Genomic DNA, 26,506 nt, shown 5'->3' with positions numbered 1-26,506 from the left:
ATTCGGGTAATCAAGAATATAATGTTCCAGTTTATAATAGATTCCAACCATTGGAAGGTTGGAATAACCAATACAATCAATATAATCCTAGGAACGTATATTATAGCCCAGGTCGAAATAGAGGAAGGGGAAATTTTTTTCAGAGGGACTTCAGAGGTCGGCCACCAGGTCCACCCTATATGAGACCTTATTTCCCACCCCAGTGGGGAAGAGGGGGGCAGAGAAATCCCCAATATTACCAACCAGTGGAAGGGGAGGGAGGATATGCCCCGAGAGAGGAAATAGGAAGGTATCAACAAGTAGAAGAGCGACCTGTGGAAGGGGGAAACGAGAACAAAAGGAAACGAAAAGAAGTTTAGGGGAAGGTATTTATAATTTGAGTTCAGTTCCGTTAACAGATGAGGAAATTTCAGTATTGGATAAAGGTCTTAAGTTTGCTCCTAAAACCAATCTAAATAAATTTGATACATATATTGCTATTAATAAATATATTAGGAAAATTAATATCAAGAAATACTTTGCTTCTCTACCAGGGCCAACATCTATGGCAAATTTGGAATCAAGATCTAAATATGTTCATAGTGAATTGAAAAACAAATCTACGTTTAATCCCTCAAACTCTAGAAATATGAATGTTGAGGTGTTTAAACAAATGACAATTGATGATCTATATGAACTAGAGGCACGAAAATTTAAGGAAGAAGAATCCATTTATAAGGGTTTGCTCACATTGAAAAAGAAAAATAATGTTGTGATCCGACCAGCGGACAAGGGGGGAGGGGAGGGGTGGTCGTAATGGACAGATTGAATTATGAAAAGGAAATGAATTTAATTTTAGGGGACAGGAGTACCTATGAAAAAATTTCTAAAAACCCCACAGCTTTATATAGAAAACAGCTTGTAAAATTGGTAAAAAAAGCGGAAGATGACAAAATCATTCATGAGAAAGAAGCATTACAGTCATGGCCGAAATTGTTGGCACCCTTGATATTTCTCCAGGAAATCATGTATTTCTCACGAAACGTATTGCATTAACACATGTTTTGCTATACACATGTTTATTCCCTTTGTGTGTATTGGGACAAAACAAAAAAAGGGAGGAAAGAAAGCAAATTCGACATAATGTCACACAAACCTCCAAAAATGGGCTGGACAAAAGTATTGGCACCCTTTCACAACTGCGGATAAATAAGAATGTTACAAGCATGTGATGCTCCTGTAAACTCACCTGGGGCAAGTAACAGGTGTGGGCAATATAGAAATCACACCTGAAAGCAGATAAAAAGGAGAGACGTTCACTTAACCTTTGCATTGTGTGTCTGTCTGTGCCACACTAAGCATGGACAACAGAAAGAGGAGACGAGAACTGTCTGAGGACCTGAGAACCAAAATTGTGGCAAAATATCAACAATCTCAAGGTTACAAGTCCATCTCCAGAGAACTAGATTTGCCTTTGTCCACAGTGCGCAACATTATCAAGAAGTTTGCAACCCATGGCACTGTAGCTAATCTCCCTGGTCGTGGACGGATGAGGAAAATTGATGAAAGATTGCAACGCAGAATAGTCCGGATGGTGGATAAGCAGCCCCAAACATGTTCCAAAGACATTCAAGCTGTCCTGCAGGCTCAGGGAGCATCAGTGTCAGCGCGAACTATCCGTCGACATTTAAATGAAATGAAACGCTATGGCAGGAGACCCAGGAGGACCCCACTGCTGACACAGAGACATAAAAAAGCAAGACTACAGTTTGCCAAAATGTACTTGAGTAAGCCAAAAGCCTTCTGGGAAAACGTCTTGTGGACAGATGAGACCAAGATAGAGCTTTTCGGTAAAGCACATCATTCTACTGTTTACCGAAAACGGAATGAGGCCTACAAAGAACAAAACACAGTACCTACGGTAAAATATGGTGGAGGTTCAATGATGTTTTGGGGTTGTTTTGCTGCCTCTGGCACTGGGTGCCTTGACTGTGTGCAAGGCATCATGAAATCTGAGGATTACCAAAGGATTTTGGGTCGCACTGTAGGGCCCAGTGTCAGAAAGCTGGGTTTGCGTCCAAGATCCTGGGTCTTCCAGCAGGACAATGACCCCAAACATACGTCAAAAAGCACTCAGAAATGGATGGCAAAGAAGCGCTGGAGAGTTCTGAAGTGGCCAGCAATGAGCCCAGATCTAAATCCCATTGAACACCTGTGGAGAGATCTTAAAATTGCTGTTGGGAAAAGGTGTCCTTCCAATAAGAGAGACCTGGAGCTGTTTGCAAAGGAAGAGTGGTCCAAAATTCCGGGTGAGAGGTGTCAGAAGCTTATTGATGGTTATAGGAAGCGACTGATTTCAGTTATGTTTTCCAAAGGGTGTGCAACCAAATATTAAGTTAAGGGTGCCAATACTTTTGTCCAGCCCATTTTTGGGGTTTTGTGTGACATTATGTCATATTTGCTTTTCTGCCTCTGTTTTATATTTGTTCCAATACATACAAAGGGAATAAACATGTGTATAGCAAAACATGTGTTAATGCAATACCTTTTTTGTGTGAAATACTTGATTTTCAGGAAAAATATCAAGGGTGCCAACAATTTCGGCCATGACTGTATATCTTGTCCCTTTACACTGTAAGGTTCCATTTATATACATCCTACCTAAGATCCACAAGAGTTTGACCAACCCACCAGGTAGGCCTATTATTAATGGAATAGGATCAATCCACTCAAGGGTGGGACAATATATAGACTTTTACTTACAGCCAGTGGTTAAAAAAGCGCCTTCGTATCTTAAAGACGGCCAAGATGTGATTAATTTATTGGAAGGTATGGAGATTACACAAGAAATGTATTTGATGACCATAGATGTCAATTCCTTATACACTAGTATAAAACACAAAGATGGAATAGATGCAATAAAATGGGCCTTAAAATACCATACAGAATTACATATCAAACAAAGGAAGTTTATTATACAACTATTGGAATTTTCTATGGGGAAGAACTATTTTTGGTATGATGGTGGATATTATGAGCAAAAGAAAGGTGTCGCGATGGGCGCGAAGTTTGCTCCCAGTTTGGCCAACATCTTTTTAGCAAAATGGGAGGATAAGGAAATTTTTGGCAGAAATTGGAAAGGGCTAAAAACATGGAAAAGGTATATCGATGATATTTTGGTAGTTTGGGAAGGTACCGAAAAAAGTTTACAACAATTTTTAGAATATATTGGAAAGAATGAACATGAATTAACTTTTACTTATAATATGAGCCAAGAATCGGTCAATTTTTTAGATTTGACTATTTTTAAGATGAATAATAAGCTATATTTTAAAACGTTTTTTAAAGATACAGATAGAAACGGGTACATTCCTACAAATAGCTGTCATCATCCCCGGTGGATACAGGGTATACCTAAAGGACAATTTACTAGAATTTTTAGAAATTGTTCTAGACTGGAGGATTACATTTTACAATCAGAAGTTATTTTAAATAGGTTTATTGCTAAGGGCTATGATCCAGTGAGATTGGAGAAAATAAGATTTAAGATAAGTCAAAATTATTTAGGAGGAAGAAAAATTAAGCAAAAACCAAAGACTAAAGATAAGAGGAATGGAATTGAATATGCGTTTATTTCGGATTTTAATTGTCAGTATAGAGAAGTTGAAAATATTTTTATGAGACATTGGCCAATTCTTAAAAAAGATAATGTTTTAAGTTCAGAGTTACCAGTAAAACCTTCCTTTATTTATAGAAAAGCAAATAATTTGAGAAACATTTTAGTAAAAGGCGTAATTTCCCCACCAAAAGAAAAAGTTTTTGAGATGTTTAATTTTAAAGGTTTTTATCCATGCAAAAAGTGTAGAATTTGTAGAACGACTGGAATAAAAGATAGGATGATTTCATCCTTTAAATCCCATTCTACTGGAGAGGAATTTCCTATTAAGCGGTTTATCACTTGTAATACACGTTATGTGACATACGTATTGGAATGTCCGTGCCAGTTCCAATACATTGGTAGGACTAAAAGGAATCTGTCAGTCAGATTGGAAGAGCATGTGAGAAATATTATTAAGGGCAAGAAAGACCATAATGTATCGAAACATTTTAAAGATTGTCATAACTCAGATCCAGGACTCCTAAAATTTTGTGGCATTGATAGTATTAAAGGACATTGGAGGGGTGGTAATAGAGTCCAAAAATTGTCGCAAAATGAGACTTTTTGGATATTTAAGATGAATACATTAAAACCTAGAGGTCTTAATATAGAACTTGATTTAAATTGCTTTATTTCTGATTTTTAGATTCCTTGGGCAAAAATGTTGAGAGCTGGGATATAATCTTGTGTGACCTAGTAGAATTTTAGGTGTTGTGGCTCGTAATAAGTAATGTATTAATTATAGGTGTAAAAATATAAAGGAGCTGATTAGAATTTATAATAAATTATTTTAATATGATTTTAACATAGTGTATTAATAATAAAAAATATATAGGTGGGGTTTGAGATATATATAAAAAGTTTTTTCTGAATGTAAAAAGTATAAGAATAGATTTATGAAACTAGGAATGAAAAATATATATTAGTATATGTATTATTTGAACCTGTTCTTGAGAATGACCACTGGAGGGAGCAAAGTATTTAGATTGAAAAGTATGATGGATTAAGTATAATGGGATGTAATATATGAGTTTGACCACTGGAGGGAGTAAGAGGCTTAATAATGACGTAGCGTTATGTATATATATATATGTCCGATGGGTTATATTTGTTATAAATTAAAACTGATAGGATGTATTAAATATGTTTTAAAATGGGGTGGAAGATTAGGGAATATGTGCATAATTAAAGTTTTTATATATGATGTATTTTTTGTATTTTGGGCTGATAATCAGACTAGACAACATGGAGGTTTATTTGTTGATTGTATATTTTATATGAATCTACATTCCTCTGATACCCTTCTGGTATTAGTATTTGCCCAGACCGATGTTTTTTGGGCTTTGGGTATTCATTAGAGTGAGAGAGGAATTGCGATGGCCTGGTTTCCCTATTTAAAAATGGCGGCGACGGCCTCATACCATTGAGAGACATCAATATATAAGGAGAGTGGTGTGGGACGTCCGTATCCCTTCAGACGAAGTCCGGAAGTGACGAAACGCGTTAAGGGTGTGACGTAGTGACGCACGCACGCAGACCGGAAGTGTCGCCGCGGCCATTTTGTGGGTTGTCAACACATGGCAAATCGCATTTGTTTGATAGGACTCACATAGGAAGCATGTTGGAAGCCGAAATAATGAAATTTTAATGTAAGTTCTTATTAAATCTTTTTATTATACCCTGAATATGAGCCTTGAGACCCTTCTTGTCTTTTGAGGACCTTGGAATATTTTCATTGGAGCATTTGGAAGATCTCATTTGGATGCTGGTATATGGATACAGAGGGTAATAGTATCTAATACTATTGGTGCTGGTGGAACACAGTGTTGCAGTTTTCACTGAGTGGTCACAGTTCATTCACATGTGCACGGAAGAGATACACATATATAGTGGTTGCACGTTTTTGTGTTTGCATGGAGAGAATATATTATGTATTAAGGTAATGCACTAGATTTTTGAATTTGTTTTTTTCGAGGTATTACGGGATGGAAGGGAATTTCTTCTGACTGGATGAATTAAATTTGGATATTTGGACAATTTTTGGACACCATTTCTGTTTGACACTATTTTTGGTTATATTGGGACATTTTGGGACACTTTGCATTGGACTTTTTTATTATTTTTTTATTTTTTATTTTTTTATTTTGAATTTTATTATTATATTTAAGTGTTTGGATTTATTTATATTTATTTATTTGGATTTGTTTATATATTTTTCAAAAAGGTTATAATACATTGGTTGTATGTTTTGGGTTGTTTTCCTGCTACAGAATAAATTGGGGCCAATCACACACTTCCTGATAAGATGACATGATAGATAAGTATCTACCTGTATTGCTCAGCATTGAGGACACATTGATCCTGACCATATCTTCAACACCATTTGCAAAAATGCAGACCTAAACATGCAAGGAACCTCCACCATTTTTCACTGTTTGCAGACACTCATGAATGTACCGCTCTCCAGCCCTTTGGTGAACAAACTGTCGTCCTGCTACAGCCAAGTATTTCAAGTTTTGACTCATCAGTCCAGAGCACCTGTTGCCAGTTTTCTGCGCCATAGTTCATATTTTTTTGTGTATGGTTACATCACTTAATCTTGTTTCCACGTTGGAGGCATAGATTTTTGGCTCTAATTCTTCCACGAAGACTACTTCTGGCCAGACTTCTCCGGACAGTAGATCTGTATACCTGGGTCTCACTAGTTTCCACCAGTTCTGTGCTGATTGGCACTGCTGGACATCTTCCAATGTCAAAGGGAAGTAAGCGTGATGTGTCTGTCATCTGCTACATTGTTTCCTTGCCCGACCACTGTGTCTATGGTCCTCAATGTTGCCTGTTTCTTTGTGCTTTTTTAAGAGAGTAACAGTCTGCTTTGAAATTTTTGCCTGGGAGAGACTGCTGATACAGTATAACTACCTTTGTGTCTTGTTGCTGTGCTCATTTCTTGCCGTGGTGTATGACCTGTGACATGAAATTGTCTTCTACAACCTCATATTGGTAGTAGTGTGGCTGTTCCTCACCTAGTTTTAAGTATCCTACACAGTTTCTGTCAATGACTGTGTTTCAACATCCATAAGAAATTGAGGATCATTAACTCCTACTTGGTATATTTGGTTAATCAAATGCCTGACTCTAATCCTACAAAATCCCTGACTGCAATTAGGTGAAACAGTAGTCACACTAAATAATGATTTGAGTTAGATTCTTCTTTTGTTCCCTCACTTTGCATTATTTAAAATGCTAAAAATAAACAATTAAAATATCTATTTTTGAAAGCATTTTTACTTCACAGCATTCCTTCAACCTGCCTGAGTTTTGCACAGTACATTGAAATATTAAATGATCCAATTATATATAAATTGTTTTCTTGAATTAGTATTACCTGTCTTTGATCTTCAATACCAGACACTTTAACCCCCCCTTCCTGCCCTGGTCAATTTTCAACTTTCAGTGCTGTCACACTTTGAATTCCATTTACTCAGGTATGCAACAAATGACATTTTTATCATTTTTGAGACCATTTAATTTTGCTGGGATTTAACCAATTGACCTCTGGAAGATTTACCCCCCTTCCTGACCAGGCCATTTTTGCTATTGTCACTTAAATTATATATTGATCACACATGCCATGGGTATATGTGTAATAACACCCCAAAATACATTCTGCTACTTCTACCGAGTATGGGGATACCACATGTGTGAGACTTTTTGGGAGCCTAGCCACATACAGGAGCCCGGAATTCAATGACTCCTTTGAAAGCCTGAAGGTGCGTAACTTCCTCATTTCACTTCCTCACTACCTATCACAGTTTCGGAAGCCCTGAAATGCCAGGATAGCACCAAACACCCCCAAATTACCCCTTTTTCGAAAGTAGACATCCCGATGAATTTAATAAGAGGCATGAGGAGTATTTGCAGATCTCGTTTGTTGCCAGAAAGATTTTGCAAAAACAAAAATACATTTTCGTTTTCCAAACATTTGTGGCAACAAACGAGATCTGCATGTTGGATCATGAGCACTCCCGAGCATCCCAGCTGGTATTGCTGCACTTTGTAGTTCCACGATCACCGGGCATTGCTGTGAACTGTAGTGCCACGGACTATATGTAATCACTAATATTGCTAAAAAGCACACATGTATCACTTGGCACTTCTGTGACCTGTAGTGCCACAGACTATTTATATTCACTATTTATGTTCAGATTTTTAGAGGTTTTTTTTTTATGATTCTATGATTTTATATGATCTGTGACGTTTTTATTGTATGAACACTTCTGCTCACATAAGCACTCAATGATTGCATATTTCACTTATGCTTTAGCGCTGCACTTACATTTAAATTGAGATCTGCAAAATACCAACATTGCCGCTTATCAAATTCCTTGGGGTGTCTACTTTCCAAAAAGGGGTCAATTGGGGGTTTGTACTATCCTGGCATTTCAGGGCCTCCAAAACGTTGATAGGTAGTCAGGAAGTGTAATGAGGAAATAAAGCCCTTTAAAAGCCTGAAGGCGCTTATTGGATTTTGAAGTCTAGTACGCGGTTAGACTGCCAAGAAGTCTCTCACATGTGGTATTTGTATATTCGAGAAGTAGCAGAATGTATTTTAGGAAGTAATTCCACATATACCCATGGGATGTGTGAGCAATATATGATTTAAGTAACAACTTTGTGTAAAAAAGAGAACTTTTTTGTCGTTTTCCCAAAACATGGTAAAAAAAAAATTATTCTATTGACTTAACATGCCTCTAAGCAAATAGTTTGGGTTGTCTACTTTCCATTTTATGCCCTGCATTAGAAGCTTATTTTTTTAATATCCATAGGCAATGCTTTAAGACACTTTAGATTTACACAGGAGCTCTAGTGCTATAATTACTGCCCTTGATCTGACATTCTCGGTGATACCTTACATGCATGGTGCAACTGCTGTTTACATACTGACACGTGGCCAACACTTGCGTACACTGTTGAGCGCAAGGGAACGAGGGTCCTTTTTTAATTTAATTTTTTTTTTACATTGTCCCTTTCATTTTTTTAAATTTTTTTTATTGTTATCATAGGGAATGTAAATATCCCCTGTGATAGCAAGAGGTAATGACAGCTACTCTCTTCTGAAATGTGGGGTCTATTAGACCCTAGGTATCTCCTCTGCCCTTAAATCATCTGATCTCATCAAGATCAGTGTGATCAGATGCTTTCCTAATTTGAAAATGGCGCAGTTTATATCCAGCGCGACCAAAGTGATGAAATGTTCGTAGCTTCTGGTTTCTGAGACTATAGAGATAATTGGAGCCATTCCGGTCTCCAATCAGCTCTATGGTCAGCTGGCGGAAACACCAGCTGCATTCTCAGGTTCCCCAATGGGATGGGACAGCCTGCTAGTATTGCTTTTACATGAAAGCTGGCTGCCTAGAGCTGCAGGCATTATTCTGGTATAACCCAGTGTTTCTCAACCTTTTACAGTCAAGGTACCTTTTAAAATTATGGACAGTCTTAAGGCTCCCCATTCTCTAGACCAGTGGTTCTCAACCTTTCTAATGCTGCGACCCCTTAATACAGTTCCTCATGTTGTGGTGACCCCCAACCATTAAATTATTTTCGTTGCTACGTCATAACTGTAATTTTGCTACTGTTATGAATTGTAATATAAATATCTGATATACAGGATGTATTTTTATTGCTACAAATTGAACATAATTAAAGCATAGTGATTAATCACATAGACAAAATGTAGTTATATATTGTGAAATATTTATTTCTAATTACAAATACATGAAATTTTATCTTGAAGCATGGTGTAGCATGGATAACAGGTTTAATATAACAACAGTAAACTGAATTGCTACATTTTGCAACAGTATGCATAAAAAGCCAACGTCAGTGCGACCGTTGAGATTGCTTTCTTCTCACCAGATCAGAAATTCTCGGGGCAGTCTTTGCAAGAGCACATCAAAGATCATCTTCCACAACAAGTCTGCTTCTGTATTTAGACTTGATAACCAATAAGCTGGAAAACCTTGTTTCACATAGATATGTTGTTGGAAATGGAAGAAGGCGCAACACAGTCTCAGACAGAACAGGATATGACTGCAAATACTTGATCCAGAATTTTGTAACTGGCATTGTAGAAAAATCAGATCTCGCTGCATCGCTGTTAATAAGTTCAATGAACTCCTCTTGTGGTGTCTCGGGAACATCTTCAACTTTGACTGTGAATGGGCTTCTGGCAAGTGCAAATGGGGTGTCAGGTAGATTTGGAAAGTATGATGAAATTTCATCTTCAAGCATGTGCAAGTGTTCTTTCACAGAAATTATCATAGTAATTCTTTTGTTTGGTTCAATGCTATGTTCCTCAAAGAAAGCAGATAAGGTAGGCAACATGTAAATATTATTTTTATCCAATTTTTTTTTGCCAAAGCTGAAGTTTTATTTGGAATGATCGAATCTTTTCAGACAAATCGAGGCAAGTTGCATTTGGCCCTTGCAGTGATAAATTTAACTCATTCAAGATGGCAAAGATGTCAACCAAGTAAGCTATTTTCTGCAGTTCACATTTATCGCTGAAAAGTGCTTCGAACTGTGGTCTTGCCTTCTGATTCAAAAATGTTTTAAGTTCATCACGAAGCTCAAAAACACGTTTTAAAACTTTTCCTCTTGACAACCATCTCACTTTGGTGTGAAATAGCAAAGCATTGTGTGGCGCATCCAACTCGTTGCACAGTTGCGAAAACAGTCGACTGTTTAAACTGCTCACCTTTACAAAATTGACACAACTTTTGATGCTTTTCATTACTTCTTGTAACTCTTGTGGCAGCGTCTTTGTTGCTAATATTTGCCTATGAATCGTACAATGAGTTCCGATGACTTTTGGTGACTCATTCAGTAAAAAAACGTTGAAATCCAGATCGACATCCTAGCATAGCTGGAGCACCATCTGTGCAAACACCACAAACCTTTTCCCAAGAGATCTGATGCTCTTTCAGAAATTAACCAACTGTGTCAAATACATCATGGGCAGTAGTTGTTGTTTCAAGAGGTTTGCAAAAAGAAACTCATCTTTAAAGTCGCCATCATTAATATATCTCACGTAAACCAGTAACTGTGAACAGTTTGCCACGTCTGTAGATTCATCAAGCTGGATACTAAATATTGGAAGTGGAGCAAATTTAATTTCCTGCACTACCTGACCAAGAATATCAGCAGACATGTCATCTAATCGCCTGCGGACAGTGTCGTTGGATAAGGAAATTGCATTCAATTTCGTAACAAATTCGTCTCCGATCATAACTCGAACAATGTCTTTGGCCGCTGGCAACAGTAAATCCTCACCAATGGTGTGAGGTTTCATAGCTCTGGCGATTCTGAGTGCCACCAAATATGAAGCTTCAATGGCTGCTACATTTTGTTTGTAGTACTTGCCACCAGTGTCAAGTCTGGCTTTCTTGAGTGCATCAGCTTTGCTTCTAAAATAGTTGGTATCCCTGCTGGCAAAGCTCGGATGCTTGCTATCAAAATGGCGTTTTAGTTTGTTCGGCTTCATAGATTCAGGTGATAAAACTTCACAACAAATAACACATTGCGGTTTCTCAATTCCTACTGTAATTATTGAGGTAAAACCATACTGTAAAAAATCCTCAGTATATTTTCTCTTTTTAGGGTTCTTCTCTACGCGATCCATTGTCATGGGATGGTTTGTTATATAAATGAAAATATTATATGACAATATAATGATGAAAAACAATTCAAGTGTTGTCCCGTCTTACCTCCAATGGGGCAGCACTAAACAAAACCACCATTAAAAAAAAAAATAACCTGTGAAATCGCTGGGGATTTTCTTCTGACACCACACCCACCTGTCTGACAAACCGCAATGAAAGCAATCAATCACAACAGTTTAATCCCTCGCCCCCCAAAAAAAAATCATTGGTGGCTCAGTCTCCCCCAAAAAAATAAATAAATCATTGGTGGCTCAGTGTTTCACTCCCCATACAAAATATATTGATATTGATCAGTGGGGGATCCCTCCAAAACCCATTTTATAACATTGGTGGCAGTGGCTTTGCCTAACTCTGGGTAGCAGTGGTGTAGGCACAGTGTCTACCCCAGGGGTGGGCAAACTTTTTGACTTGAGGGCCGCAATGGGTTCATATATTGGACCCGGGGACCGGACCAAGAGTAGATAGTAATTCATCCCCCGTATAGTAATTCATCCCCCACATAGTAATTCATCCCCCACATAGTAATTCATCCCCCATAGTAACTCCCCCCTATAGTAATTCATCCCCCATAGTAATTCATCCCCAGCGGGCCGTAGTTTGCCCATTGCTGGTCTACCCTTTTTCTCAGTGCAGCATCTGACCCGACTTACCAGCCCGGGCATCCAGCGCCGTCAAACACAGGAAGATGACATCACTTCCTGTGCACCAGCATAAGCGTCCGCCCGTTCCGATCTACACACAGCACACAAACGACACACAGGCAGAGCGGCAATGTGCCGGCTGCTGTCATAAGTCTGACCCCCGAGTCTGGCGACCCCCGGGAAAGGGCCGATCGACCCCCAAAGGGGTCGCAAACCCCAGGTTGAGAACCGCTGCTCTAGACTGTCCAAAATTTTAAAAGGGCACCCCGTTCTAAAATGTGAAAAACTATTCTAATAGTTTTATATAACGCAGCAACATCCATACATGTAGGACACCCAACCTTAGAGGTGATTTATTCTTCCATATAAAATACACTTTTGCACACTGGTACTAAGTAGTATTCCAGGGTTTATCTTCTCCCTCAGTTTTTCTCCATCACTGACCTAAGGTGACCCCAGCACTGATGGAGAGGGGCAGGGGAGGGTCAAACTAGGATGCTGTGCAGTTAACCAACATCCTGCTTATCAACTGATAATGTAATTGGTTGCAGGTTGTAGGCTAGAAGGCTGTAATGGGGCACAATGAAAACCTGTGGCTTTGTGTAACTAAAAGGCAGGCTTGTTCCACCCGCTGGATTATATACAGTGTATATGTTTTGAGCAATTTTTATTTAGATGTTTTCCCAAGGCACCTCTGAAGAAACATCAAGTTCACCCTGGTTGAGAAAGGCTGGTATAACCACTCAAAGTCCAGTGATGTAGCAGTACTTCGCTGGTCCTTGTTCGGCATTTTATGTTTATTTTATGCAGCTTGTGGGCTGAATGAAAAAAGAGAAATCTCTGCCACAAAAAGCTGTTCTAGTAGGGCTTTCCTGACATTTTCTTAGTTGCATCCTACAGCAAAAGCCATGGTCCGCAGAGAGCTTCCAAAGCATCAGAGGGATCTCATTGCTAAAAGGTATCAGTCAGGGGAAGGGTACAAAAGAATTTACAAGGCATTAGATATACCATGGAACACAGTAAACACCGTCATCATCAAGTGGAGAAAATATGGAGCAACACTGACATTACCAAGAACTGGATGTCCTTCCAAACTTGAAGAAAAGACGAGAAGAATACTGGTCTGGGAGGCTGCCAAGAGGCCTACAGCAACATTAAAGGAGCTGCAAGAATATTATTATTATTATACAGTATTTATAAAGCACCAATAGTTTGCTCAGCGCTGTACATTACAGAGGGGGACAGAACATGTGACAGAACAATACCAATACAATGCAAAACATGAGGGGATTGAGGGCCCTGCTCTTTTGAGCTTACAATTTAGGAGGGAGGGGATGATAGCACAGGAGGAGATAGCTGTGGGGGATGGAGTGGTAGGAAGAGTGGAGGAGGTCGGCAAGTTAGTAGGGGGTGGGGTAGGCTTCCCTGAAGAGATGGGTTTTCAGGGTGCGCCTAAAGGAGAGGAGGGTAGGTGATAATCTGATGGGTTGGGGCAGGGAGTTCCAGAGGATGGGTGACACCCTGGAGAAGTCCTGGAGGGGGGCATGGGAGGAGGAGACCAGGGAACTAGAGAGAAGGAGGTCTTGTGAGGAGCGGAGTGTGCGTGCTGGGCGGTACTTGGATATTAGGTCAGTGATGTAGTTCGGGGCAGTGTGGTGGACAGCTTTGTACGTCAGCGTTAGGATTTTGAATTTGATCCGTTGCGCAATCGGAAGCCAGTGGAGGGATTGGCAGAGGGGGGTGGCGGAGACAGAGCAGTTGGAAAGGTGAATGAGTCTGGCAGCCGTATTCAGGATCGACTGAAGCGGGGACAGCCAGCGGCGAGGCAGGCCAGTGAGGAGGGAGTTGCAGTAGTCGAGTCGTGATACGATGAGGGAGTAGATGAGCTGTTTAGTGGTTTCTGGGGTTAGGAACGTGCGGATTTTGGCAATGTTGCGGAGGTGGAGTCTGCACGAGTTTGTTAAAGATTGGACTTGGGGCTGAAAGGATAGGTTGGAGTCCAGAATGACACCAAGTACTCTGGCCTGCAGGGCGGGTTTGATAGTAGCGTTGTTGGATGTGACGGAAAAGTCAATGGGGGGTGGTGTCCGGGCTGGGGGGAAGACCAGAAACTCGGTTTTGGAGAGGTTCAGTTTAGGGAAGTGGAGCGACATCCAGTCTGATATGTCGCTCAGTAGGTGTGTGATTCGGGCTGAGACCAAGGGGGTGAGGTGGGGGGTTGAGAGATAGATTTGTGTGTCGTCGGCATAGAGGTGGTAGTTGAAGCCGTGAGAGTGTATGAGTTGGCCAAGGGAGGAGGTATAGATGGAGAAGAGAAGGGGCCCGAGGACAGAGCCTTGAGGGACCCCAACAGAGATGGGGAGTGAGGGGGAGGTGGTAGCATTATAGGTAACGCTGAAGGAGCGCTGTGACAGGTAGGATGAGAGCCAGGAGAGAGCAGAATCTCTGAGGCCGAGGGAGTGTAGTTTTTTGAGGAGGAGGGGGTGGTCGACTGTGTCGAAGGTCGCAGAGAGGTCAAGGAGTAGGAGCACTGAATAGTGGCCATTAGCTTTGGCGGTTAGCAGGTCGTTGGAGAGTTTGAGTAAGGCAGTTTCGGTGGAGTGTAGGGGACGGAAGCCGGACTGTAGGGGATTGAGGAGGTTGTCGTTGAGGTGAGAGCATAGGCGGGTGTAGACTAGGTGCTCGAGGAGTTTAGATGTACGGAAGGAGTTTAGGTGCGGAAGGCAGATTTATAGCGGGTGAAGGCTTGTTGGGATTTGGTTTTGCGCCATAGTCGCTCCAGGGCACGACTGTGTCGTTTGAGGGTTGTGGTGTGATCAGTCTGCCAGGGCTGGAGCGGTCGGGGTCTGACAAGTACTGGCTGTGTGGTACATGTGACAACAATCTCCCTTATTCTTCATATGTCTGGGCTATGGGGTAGAGTGGCAAGATGGAAGCCTTTTCTTACAAAGAAAAATATCCAAGGCCGGCTAAATTTTGCAAAAACACCTCTGAAGACTCCCAAAAGCATGTGGGAAAATGTGTTATGGTCTGATGAAACCAAGGTTGAACTTTTTTGCCATACTTCAAAAAGATATGTTTGCCACAAAAACAACACTGCACATCACCAAAAGAAGGCCATACCCACAGTGAAGCATGGTGGTGGCAGCATCATGCTTTGGGGTTGTTTTTCTTAAGCTGGAACTGGGGCCTTAGTCAAGGTAGAGGGAATTATGAACAGTTCCAAAATACCAGTCAATATTGGCACAAAACCTTCAGGCTTCTCCTAGAAAGCTGAACATGAAGAGGAACGTCATCTTTCAGCATACATCCAAATCCACAAAGGAATAACTTCAGACGCTTATGATGACTTGAGTCTGTGGACCAATACAACCGCAATTCATTTTTTCTAGTAATGCCCATGTTGTGGGTTAGGCCCAAAAAAACTTTGCATGGAAACCTACTATGGTTTCCGAATTTAAATGGTCTGTCAAGGTTTTAATCTGGGTTGGCGGCGATAAACTGTTGCACATATAAATTGCTTTGATCCACAATCAATGCATACAGATCTTCCGTGAAAAATGGCTCCAAAAAATCAAGTGGAGTAGTTAAATTTGCTGTTTCCACCTGAATTCCAGGTTGGGCAGTGAATGGGGGAAGTACGTGTGCTGCAGAATTTGTGGGGCTGCCAATCGGGATTTGCAAGTACATCCAGAAGGACACTATAGGTCTGTGTTCAAATTCTTGGTGGCTGCAGGACATTACTTGTCCTAGCCATCACACCAGCTTGTACTGCACTTATGGGACTCGCCACGTCACCAAGTGATGCTGCAAAGCTGGTATGTAAAAGACCAGGATGTACTAAGCCGCTGGTGCTCGCCAGTTCACCAAAGGATAGAGCAGCACTAGTACTGCCACTCTGCTGCATATGAGAATCACCATGCAATTCTAACACCTCAGCAGCCTGGGATTGGGGTCAGGTACGCCTGACCTTAGCAAGTACCTCTACTCCATCATCTGATCTACCTGTCTGGGTGCCGCTGTTCTCTACAGGTTCGTATTCTGAGTCTGATTCTGTCAGTGAGATTTCCGCTCTCATCTGACATACTCAGAATCCTTTAGGCCTCTGCACTAGTGTACCTTTCGTTGGACATTTTGGCCATTACATTTATAAGTATGTAGTGTGGCTCATGGGAAAAAGAGCACCTGACTGTCAGGGATTGCCTGAACCGCTACAAAAAAAATGTACCTGCTAGTGCTACCAGAGTTCAGGTCTGACCTTGCTAACTCTACAGTTATGTGTGCAATGTATCAAGTGACAGCGATCTACTGACACTGCCTTTTCGGGGGGGGATTAAGCGTAGGGTCTAAACCCAGGTGCTGGCAGGTGTCGGGGCTAATCCTGCTAACACTGCATTTTTGGAGACACTATACTTTTGTGAAAGCTGGTATAGATCTGATCGAAGATATTGATCCGTTCAGACACTATACTAGCAATAGAGGTTTATTTTGTGAGTGTGTTCCTGGCAATCAAAGCGTTAAATGTGATGAATGATGTAGAGGCAGGCAATCTGACGCGATCATTGAGTGATGCTAATGCTATCTGAAGTCACCCGTGACACTAATACAGTGATCAATAAAAGAAAAAAAATCTACACTGTAATGACACTGGTGACAAATCAGTGAATGGTTTAACTGAGGGTCAATCGTGTTAAATGTGACCTAGCAGTGCTTTTACTGTGTGCGTAGTGCTTTGACTCACGTGGATCTGCTTTTTTTTTTTTTTCTCTGGAATGGAATGTCCTCCAGGGAGAGAAGATTGCATCATTGTGCCTGTGCCTTTAGTAATGTAGACACAGGCATAGGCTGAGCTCTGATTTGGGTACAACTGATCAGCAGGTCCAGGCCAAACATCTGGGGAGTGATCGGTGCTGTGAACATGACAGGAGCACGGATCACATAAATATATGTGATTTTGCACAGGGAGTCTGCTCTGTATGAGTAAGACTGCTATAGGGCGGGGTGCAACTGGTTAATCACCACTGGGTTTTTAAAAAACATTTGCTATATAGAGGGGCATCTCAATAAATTAGATATAAATTAATAAATAAAATATCCTCAAAAAGTAAATTTATTTCAGTAATTCAATTAAAAAAGTGAAATTCATATATTATATAGATTCATTACACACAAAGGGATATATTGGAGGCATTTTTTTTATTTTGATGATTATGGCTTACAGATAGTGAAAACTCAAAATTCAGTATCTCAGAAAATTAGACTATTGTGACAAAGGTCAATATTGTAGACTCATGGTGTCACACTATAATCAGCTAATTAACTCAAAACACCTTTTAAGGTTTTCTGGGCCTTTAAATAGTCTCTCAATCTTGTTCAGTAGGTTACACAATCACGGGGAAGACTGCTGACTTGACAGTTGTCCAAAAGACCATCACTGACACCCACCACAAGAAGGGGAAGTCACAAAAGGTCATTAATTCCATTGGCATATTAATGGAAAGTTGAGTAAAAGGAAAAAGCATGGTAGAAAAAGGTGAACAGGCAACAGTTAGAACCGCATCCCTGAGTGGCTTGTGAAGCAAAGGCCATTCTAGAATTTGGGGGAGATTCACAAGGAGTGGACTAAGGCTGGTGTCAGTGCTTCAAGAGCCATCACACACACAGACGTATGCAGGACATGGGCTACAACTGTCGCATTCCTTGTGCCAAGCCACTAGTGAACCAGAGATAACATCAGAAACGTCTTACCTGGGCTAAGGAAAAAAAGGACTGGACTTTTGCTCAGTGGTCCAAAGTCCTCTTTTTGGATGAAAGGAAATTTTGCATTTCATTTTGAAATCAAGTCCCAGAGTCTGGAGGAAGAGTAGAGAGGCACAGAATCCAAGTTTCATGAGGTCTAGTGTGAAGTTTCCACAGTCAGTGATGATTTGGGGAGCCATGTCATCTGCTGGTGTTGGTACATTGTGTTTTATCAAGTCCAAAGTTAGTGTAGTCCTCTACCAAGAAATTCTAGGGCACTTCATGCTTCCCCTCTGCTGACCAGCTTTATGGAGATGCTGATTTCATTTTCCAGCAAGACTTGGCACCTGCCCACACTGGCAAAAGTACCAATACCTGGTTTGATGATCATGGTATCACTGTGTTTGATTGGCCAGCAAACTTGCCTGACCTAAACCCCATAGAGAATCCATGGGGTATTGGCAAGTGGAGGATTAGAGACACCAGACCCAACAATGCAGACGAGCTGAAGGCCACTATCAAAGCAACCTGGGCTTCCAAAACACCTCAGCGGTGCCACAGGTTGATCACCTCCATGCCACACTGCATTGATGCAGTAATTCATGCAAAAGTAGCCCCAACCAAGTATTGAGTGCATACTATACTTTTCAGTAAGTCAACATTTCTGTATCAAAAATCCTTTTTTTTTTTTTTTTTATTGTTCTTATGTAATAATCTAATTTTCTGAGTTATTGAATGTTGGGTTTTCTCTTGCTGAAAGCCATAATCATCAAAATTTAATGAAAATGTTTTTTGAGATATATCACTCTGTGTGTTGAATCTATATAATGAGTTTCAATTTTTTAATTGAATTACTGAAATAAATTAACTTTTTGATGATATTCTAATTTATTGAGATGCACCTGTATATACCAAAAAAACATTTTGAGAAAAAGAAAACTTTTTCTTTTCTGTTATAAATTTTGCAAACACATTTTTCTTCTATTTTTCTTTCTTCTTCTTTTTTATTCTAGATTTCTTTGGTAAAAACCCAAATCAGTGTATATTATTTAGTTTGTGTGAGTCTAAAATCTATTATATATACACACTGCTCAAAAAAAAAAAAAATCAAAGGAACAATTTTTAATCAGAGAATAGCATCGTCAATTAAACTGTTGGGATATTGATCTGGTCAGTTAAGTAGCAGAGGGAGTTGTTAATCAGTTTAATCTGCTTTGGTGTTAATGAAATTAACAACAGATGCACTAGATGAGCAAAAGTAAGACGACCCCCAAAACAGGAATGGTTTTACAGGTGGAGGCCACTGACATTTTTTCCCTACTCATCTTTTCTGACTTTTTAGTTTTGCATTTGGCTAGGGTCAGTGTCACTACTGGTAGCATGAGGCGATACATTGACCCTACAGAGGTTGCACAGGCAGTCCAACTCCAGGATGGCACATCAATGCGTGCCATTGCCAAAAGGTTTGCTATGTCTCCCAGCACAGTCTCAAGAGCATGGAGGAGATTCCAGGAGACAGGCAGTTACTCTAGGAGAGTTGGACAGGCCATAGAAGGTCCTTAACCCATCAGCAGGACCAGAATCTGCTCTTGTGCAAGGAGGAACAGAATGAGCACTACCAGAGCCCTACAAAATGATCTCCATTGGGCCACTGGTGTGAATGTCTCTGCCCAAATATTCAGAAACAGATTTCATGAGAGTGACCCGACGTCCTCAAGCAAGTCCTGTGCTCACTGCCTGGCAATAGAGCTCGATTAACATTTGCCATTGAACACCAGAATTTTCAGGCCCACCACTGGCGCCCTGTGCTTTTCACAGATGAGAGCAGGTTCATCCTGAGCACGTGACAGATATGAAAGGGTCTGGAGAAGTCGTGGAGAACATTATGCTACCTGTAACATCATTCAGCATGACCATTTTTGTGATGGGTCAGTGATGGTCTGGGGAGGCCTAGCCATGGAGGGACACACAGACTTATCTACAGGTATTGGAATGAAAGCCTTGGACACATTGTCACACCCTACGCTGGTACAGTGCCTTCAGAAGTCACCTAATTAGTAAATAGAGTCCACCTGTGTGTCATTTAATCTCAGAATAAATACAGCTTTTCTGTGAAGTCCTCAGAGGTTTGTTAGAGAACATTAGTGAACAAACAGCTGAAGGCTGTGTTCCTTGGCCATGAAGGCCAAGGAACACACCAGACAGATAGATAAAGTTGTGGAGAAGTTTAAAGCAGGGTTAGGTTATTCAAAAAATATCCGAAGCTTTCAACATCTGTGAGCACTGTTCAATCCATCATCTGAAAATGGAAAGAGTATGGCACAACTGCAAACCTAACTAGACTTGGCTGTCCAACTAAACTGACAGGCCGGACAAGGAGAACATTAATCAGAGAATCAGCCAAGAGACCCATGGTAACTCCACATGGAGGAGCTGCAGAGATCCACAGCTCACGTGGGAGAATCTGTCCACAGGTCAACTATTAGTTGTGCACTCCACAAATCTGGCCTTTATGGAAGAGTGGCAAGAAGAAAGCCATTGTTGAAAGAAAGCCGTAAGAAGTCCCATTTGCAGTTTGCGAGAATCCATGTGGGGGACACAGCAAACACGTGGAAGAAGGTGCTCTGGTCAGATGAGTCCAAAATTGAACTTTTTGCCATAAAAAAAATGCTATGTGTGGCATAACACTGCACATCACCCTGAACACACCATCCACACTGTGAAACATGGTGGTGGCAGCATCATGCTGTGGGGATGCTGTTCTTCAGCAGGGACAGGGAAGCTGGTCAGAGTCAATGGGAAGATGGATGGAGCCAAATACAGGGCAATCTTAGAAAAAACCTATTAGAGAATGCAAAAGACTTGAGACTGGGGCAAAGGTTCACCTTCCAGCAGGACAACGACCCTAAACATACAGCCAGAGCTACAATGGAATGGTTTACATCAAAGCATATTCATGTGTTAGAACGGCCCAATCAAAGTCCAGACCTAAATCCAACTGAGAATCTGTGGCAAGACTTGAAAATTGCTGTTCACAGACACTTTCCATCCAAACTAACAGCTTGAGCTATTTTGCAAAGAATAATGGCCAAAACGTCACTCTCTAGATATGCAACGCTGGTAGAGACATCCCTAAAAAGACTTGTAGCTGTAATTGCAGCGAAAGGTGGTTCTACAAAGCATTGACTCAAGGGGGATGAATACAAATGCACGCCACACTTTTCAGATATTTGTAAAGAAATTTAAACAGCATTTATCATTCTCCTTCCACTTCACAATTATGTGCTTCTTTGTTTTGGTCTATCACATTTGAGGATGCCCCACAGATGCTCAATAGGGTTTAGGTCTGGAGACATTTGGCCAGTCCATCACCTTTACCCTCGGCTTCTTTAGCAAGGCAGTGCTCATCTTGGAGGTGTGTTTGGGGTCGTTATGTTGGAATACTGCCCTGTGGCCCAGTCTGCAAAGGGAGGGGATCATGCTCTGCTTCAGTATGTCACAGTACATGTTGGCATTCATGGTTACCTCAATGAACTGTAGTTACTCAGTGCCGGCAGCACTCATGCAGCCTCAGACTGACACTCCCACCACCATGCTTGACTGTAAGCAAGACACACTTGTCTTTGTACTCCTCACCCGGTTGCCGCCACACACGCTTGACACTATCTGAACCAAATAAGTTTATCTTGGTCTCATCAGACCACAGAACATGGTTCCAGTAATCCATGTCCTTAGTCTGCTTGTCTTCAGGAAACTGTTTGCCGGCTTTCTTGTGCATCATCTTTAGAAGAGGCTTCCTTCTGGTATGACAGCCATGCAGACCAATTTGATGCAGTGTGCGGCGTATGGTCTGAGCACTGACAGGATGACCCCCCACCCCATCAACCTCTGTAGCAATGCTGGCAGCACTCGTACATCTATTTCCCAAAGACAACCTCCGGATATGACGCTGAGCACGTGCACTCAACTTCTTTGGTCGACCATGGCGAGGCCTGTTCTGAGTGGAACCTGTCCTGTTAAACCACTGTATGGTCTTGGCCACTGTGCTGCAGCTCAGTTTCAGAGTCTTGGCAATCTTCTTATAGCCTAGGCCATCTTTATGTAGAGCAGCAATGCTTTTTTCAGATCCTCAGAGAGTTCATTGCCATGAAATGTCATGTTGAACTTCCAGTGACCAGTATGAGAGTGATAACACCAAATTTAACACACCTGCTCCCCATTCACACATGAGACCTTGTAACACTAAGTCACATGACACCGGGGAGGGAAAATGGCTAATTTGGCCCAATTTGGACATTTTGACTTAGGGGTGTACTCATTTTGCCACGTTCCCAGCGGTTTAGACATTAATGGCTGTGCGTTGAGTTATTTTGAGGGGACAGCAAATTTACACTGTTATACAAGCTGTACACTCACTACTTTACATTGTAGCAAAGTGTCATTTCTTCAGTGTTGTCACATGAAAAGATATAATAAAATGTTTACAAAAATGTGAGGGGATATGACGTCACACATACAAGGTCTGAACCGGAAGTTACGTCAACGCATTTCGCCTTCCCACAAGGGTTTGTCATGGTCCAGAGGTTGAAGGTGAAACGCGTTGACGTAACTTCCGGTTCCGACCCTGTACGTGTGACGTCATATCCGGTGAGTGGAACGCAGGCTGATGCGGCATTCCGCGGCCATCTTTAGTGTGGGCAAAGAAATCTGATTCCACAATTTTGCCAGTTCTTCATTGCCAAAGCTGATCAAATGTGTCTGCCTAGCTGGAATTGTCAGAAGGGCTATTGGAACAAGTTTAAGGAGTCCTGATTTATTTACAAAAAATGTGAGTGCATTTGGAGCATCACTTGAGTATTAAAAGTTTTTTTAACAGTATTACACTATTTTGGTATCCTTTCTTTTGCATTTTTCATTCATCCATCCATGAGAATGAATTTGGGGTAAACTAAGGAGGAATTATTAGTGAAGGCTTGAGAATTACAAGCTGGTCACAAAGTACCCTTATACATCGATCTGTCCATCCATGAGTGTGAGCTTGGAGGAAGTTAAGGATGGATCATCATCTGTGATTTGGGAGGCATATAATTCCATGAAAATTGGTGTCTAACTTTGCCTAACATTGCACCCACAAGCCACTGATCATGGGTTAAATGATCTGCAGGCTCCTGCTAGAAAAGTAATAAATGCATTTTTGCTGCAAATATATGTGCATTCACTATTTTTCCCCAAAAGGTCAACTTATTGTTTAAATGGATTAAGCTTCTGCCACCATCCGATCCTAGTAATTTTCTTATCGTGCCCATTTGCCTTTCCATGTGTAGTACTTTCAAGTCTTAATCTCACTTCCCTGTCACCTGCATTGTGTCTCACTTTTGCCTTGCCTCCTGGTTCCTGTATGTCTACTATATACCCTATTGGTGTTTACCTGCTTTACCTAGTTTACTCTGTCTCTGAAGCTTGACATGTCTGTGTGTCTGTCCTTGTGTGTTTCTGTTCTTCTACAGCCTCCAGATTCTGGCACCCATGTGCAATATGATACAAGAGGGTGTTCTTAAAATACTAAGATCTGGGGTTGTGTAAGTACCACTAACCTTATTTTTTATTATAATTTGGAGAAACTCTACAAGTTTTTTTAATTAAACCAATTCTTTCAATCATCTTTCTGTGGTGACTGCACAACTAAAATTCACTTATCAGTTTATACACTGCAGTTTACGTAGTTTGAACCAGTTAGCTTATGCATGGTTGCAGTTCTAGCAATTCTTCTGAAGGTTATCTTTGTTAACCACCTTGATTAGCAAGCAAAATACAGGTATAAATAAACTAAAAACTGGATAATTAATTCCAGTTAGAGAAGCAATGTCTCATTTGAACAAGAATAGGGATCGTAGAAGGGAGAAAAAATGTTTTTTCCAATCTTCATAGGCACTGAGCAGTATGGGCCTTCTGATAAGAGTGATTAACAAATCAGTTCACAGGGTATTAGTAATCTGTGAAAACTATTAGTGCATATGTTATGACTGTTAGTGCCGGTTCACATATATGTGGATTGGATACGGTTTGAACCACATCCAATCCGCATCACGTCCGATTTCTGAGCAGTGCCTTCAGGTTCATTACAAGCTATTGACTTCTATGGGAACCGCATATACAGTTGTGTTCAAAATAATAGCAGTCAGACATCACTAACCTGATTAATCACTATTTTTGGTAGAAATTATATTTCTACATTGCAAATAATTTACTAGCAGGTGTAGTAGAGTAATAGAAATCCAACAGACCCAACAGTCATGACATGCATGCTGCTGATTCTGTGTAATTGAATCACTAATTGAAATGGGCATGTTCAAAATAATAGCAGTGTGGAGTTCTATTAGTGAGGTCATTCATTCTTTTAAAAACAGGTGGCAATTATTGCCCTTATTTAAGGAAGGAAGGCAGCAAATGTTGTTGTACATGCTGGTTACAGTGCATTTCTCTCTGAAATTCTGAGGAAAATGGGTCGTTCCAGACATTGTTCAGAAGAACAGCGTACCTTGATTAAAAAGTTGATTGGAGAGGGGAAAACATATAAAGAAGTGCAGAAAATGATAGGCTGCTCAGCTAAAATGATCGCAAATGCTTTAAAATGGCAACCAAAACCTGAAAGACGTGGAAGAAAGAAAAAACTACCATTCGAATGGATAGAAGAATAGCCAAAATGGCAAGGACTCAGCCAACAATCAGCTCCAGGAAGATCAAAGAAGGTCTAAAGTTACCTGAGAGTACTGTTACAATTAGAAGACGCCTATGTAAATCCAAGCTATCTGCTAGAAGCCCCCGCAAAGTCCCACTGTTGAAAAAAAGACATGCTGAAGAGGTTGCAGCAATATGCCAAAGAGCACATTGACTGGCCTAAAGAGAAATGGCACAACATTTTGTGGACTGATGAAAGTAAGATTGTTCTTTTTGGGTCTAGTGGCCGGAGGCAGATTGTCAGATGACCCCCAAACACTGAATTCAAGCCACAGTACACTGTGAAGACAGTAAAGCATGGTTGCGCAAGTATCATGATATGGGGATGTTTCTAATACTACGGTGTTGGGCCTATTTATCGCATACCAGGGATCATGGATCAGTTTGAATACATCAGAATACTTGAAGAGGTCATGCTGCCTTATGCTGAAGAGGAAATGCTCTTGAAATGGGTGTTCCAACAAGACAACGACCCCAAACACACCAGTAAACGTGCAACATCTTGGTTCCAGACCAACAAGATTGACGTTATGGAGTGGCCAGCCCAATCCCCGGATCTTAATCCAATAGAAAACCTGTGGGGTGACATCAAAAATGCAGTTTCTGAGGCAAAACCAAAAAATAGAGAAGAACTGTGGAATGTGGTCCAATCATCCTAGGCTGGAATACCTGTTCACAGGTGCCAGAAGTTGGACACGGATGTACAGCACTTCTCAGAAACAGTGGTTATACAACTAAATATTAATTAAGTGATTCAAAGGAAAGCAAAATCTTCAAACATTATTCAGTTTATATAGTGAATGTTGAGTTTGTAAAGAAGAATACAAACACTGCTATTTTTTTGAACAGTCTAATATTCACTTTTCTTCAATTTGTTTAGAGGAACGACACAAATTTGATATATTTTTCTTCATGTTTTGATTTGGAATAGAATGTGTAGCGTTCCCAATGCATTTGTGTGTATGGAAATAAAAGCTATTAGAAGGATTTTGAGCTTTATTCACTTTTTGCAATACACTGCTATTATTTTGAACACAACTGTATGTGAACAGGTTAAGATCCTGAGCTAATCCTGTCCTGAACCGGATGTAAACCTGACCTGAACCGCTGAACAACTACTGTATCAATTAGCTGTGAACCCTGAGTTTCAATACACACCGCACATGTGTGAATCAGCTCTTACAACTGTAAAAATGTCTGAAAGCTGGATAACATTCCCTGGTCTCCTCCTCCCATGCCCGCCTCCAGGACTTCTCCAGGGTGTCACCCATCCTCTGGAACTCCCTTCCCCAACCCATCAGATTATCACCTACTCTCCTCTCCTTTAGGCGCACCCTGAAAACCCATCTCTTCAGGGAAGCCTACCCCCTGCTAACTTGACCGACCTCCTCCACTCTTCCTACCACTCCATCCCCCACAGCTATCTCCTCCTGTACCACTATCCCGTCCCTTCTAGATTGTGAGCTCGAAAGAGCAGGGCCCTCGATCCCCTCATGTTTTGCATTGTATTGGTATTGTTCTGTCACATGTTCTGTCCCCCTTTGTAATGTACAGCGCTGAGTGAACTATTGGCGCTTTATAAATACTGTATAATAATAATAATAACATGACCTCTTGGTGGTTCTTGAAGATTATACATGAGTAAAAGACTGTGTCGATACGTTTTGGGCTTGTGTTGATGGGATCAATTTTATGTTTAATCTGTTTTTATTAACATTTTTGCATATACAAAACAGAACAGCATAAAACATATCCAAGGAAAAATGTCGGAATGAGGTACATATCAACAAATATATAGACAACTGAATAAATCAAAACAGGGGATATGCATATGTGGTATATATCTCCATTTGACAATGCAATTATATTTGATATATTTTACCAGAGAAGTAGGAATATGCTAATACAGGTACATCCAATGAATAGAAACATTCTGTATATCAGGTTAGGATAAAACCTGTCCCATAGTTCATTGCATCAGTTTTAGATGCTTTTGAGATCCTTCTTCTGACTTGCTTCAAGCATGTTTT

General features: G+C 40.8%; 1 pseudogene; it reads right to left on the bottom strand.

Moving 5' to 3' along the window:
• Positions 1-9,517: 9,517 nt before the first annotated feature.
• On the bottom strand, positions 9,518-11,841 carry LOC149456634 (zinc finger BED domain-containing protein 5-like; annotated as a pseudogene).
• Positions 11,842-26,506: the final 14,665 nt, after the last annotated feature.

Source organism: Staurois parvus, unplaced genomic scaffold (assembly GCF_062004578.1).
Source record: "Staurois parvus isolate SC_StPar_1 unplaced genomic scaffold, SC_StPar_1.0 ptg000353l, whole genome shotgun sequence".
Lineage (NCBI taxonomy): Eukaryota > Metazoa > Chordata > Amphibia > Anura > Ranidae > Staurois > Staurois parvus.
Note: the sequence above shows the minus strand (reverse complement) of the source record. Positions and strands in the feature narration are given on the sequence as shown.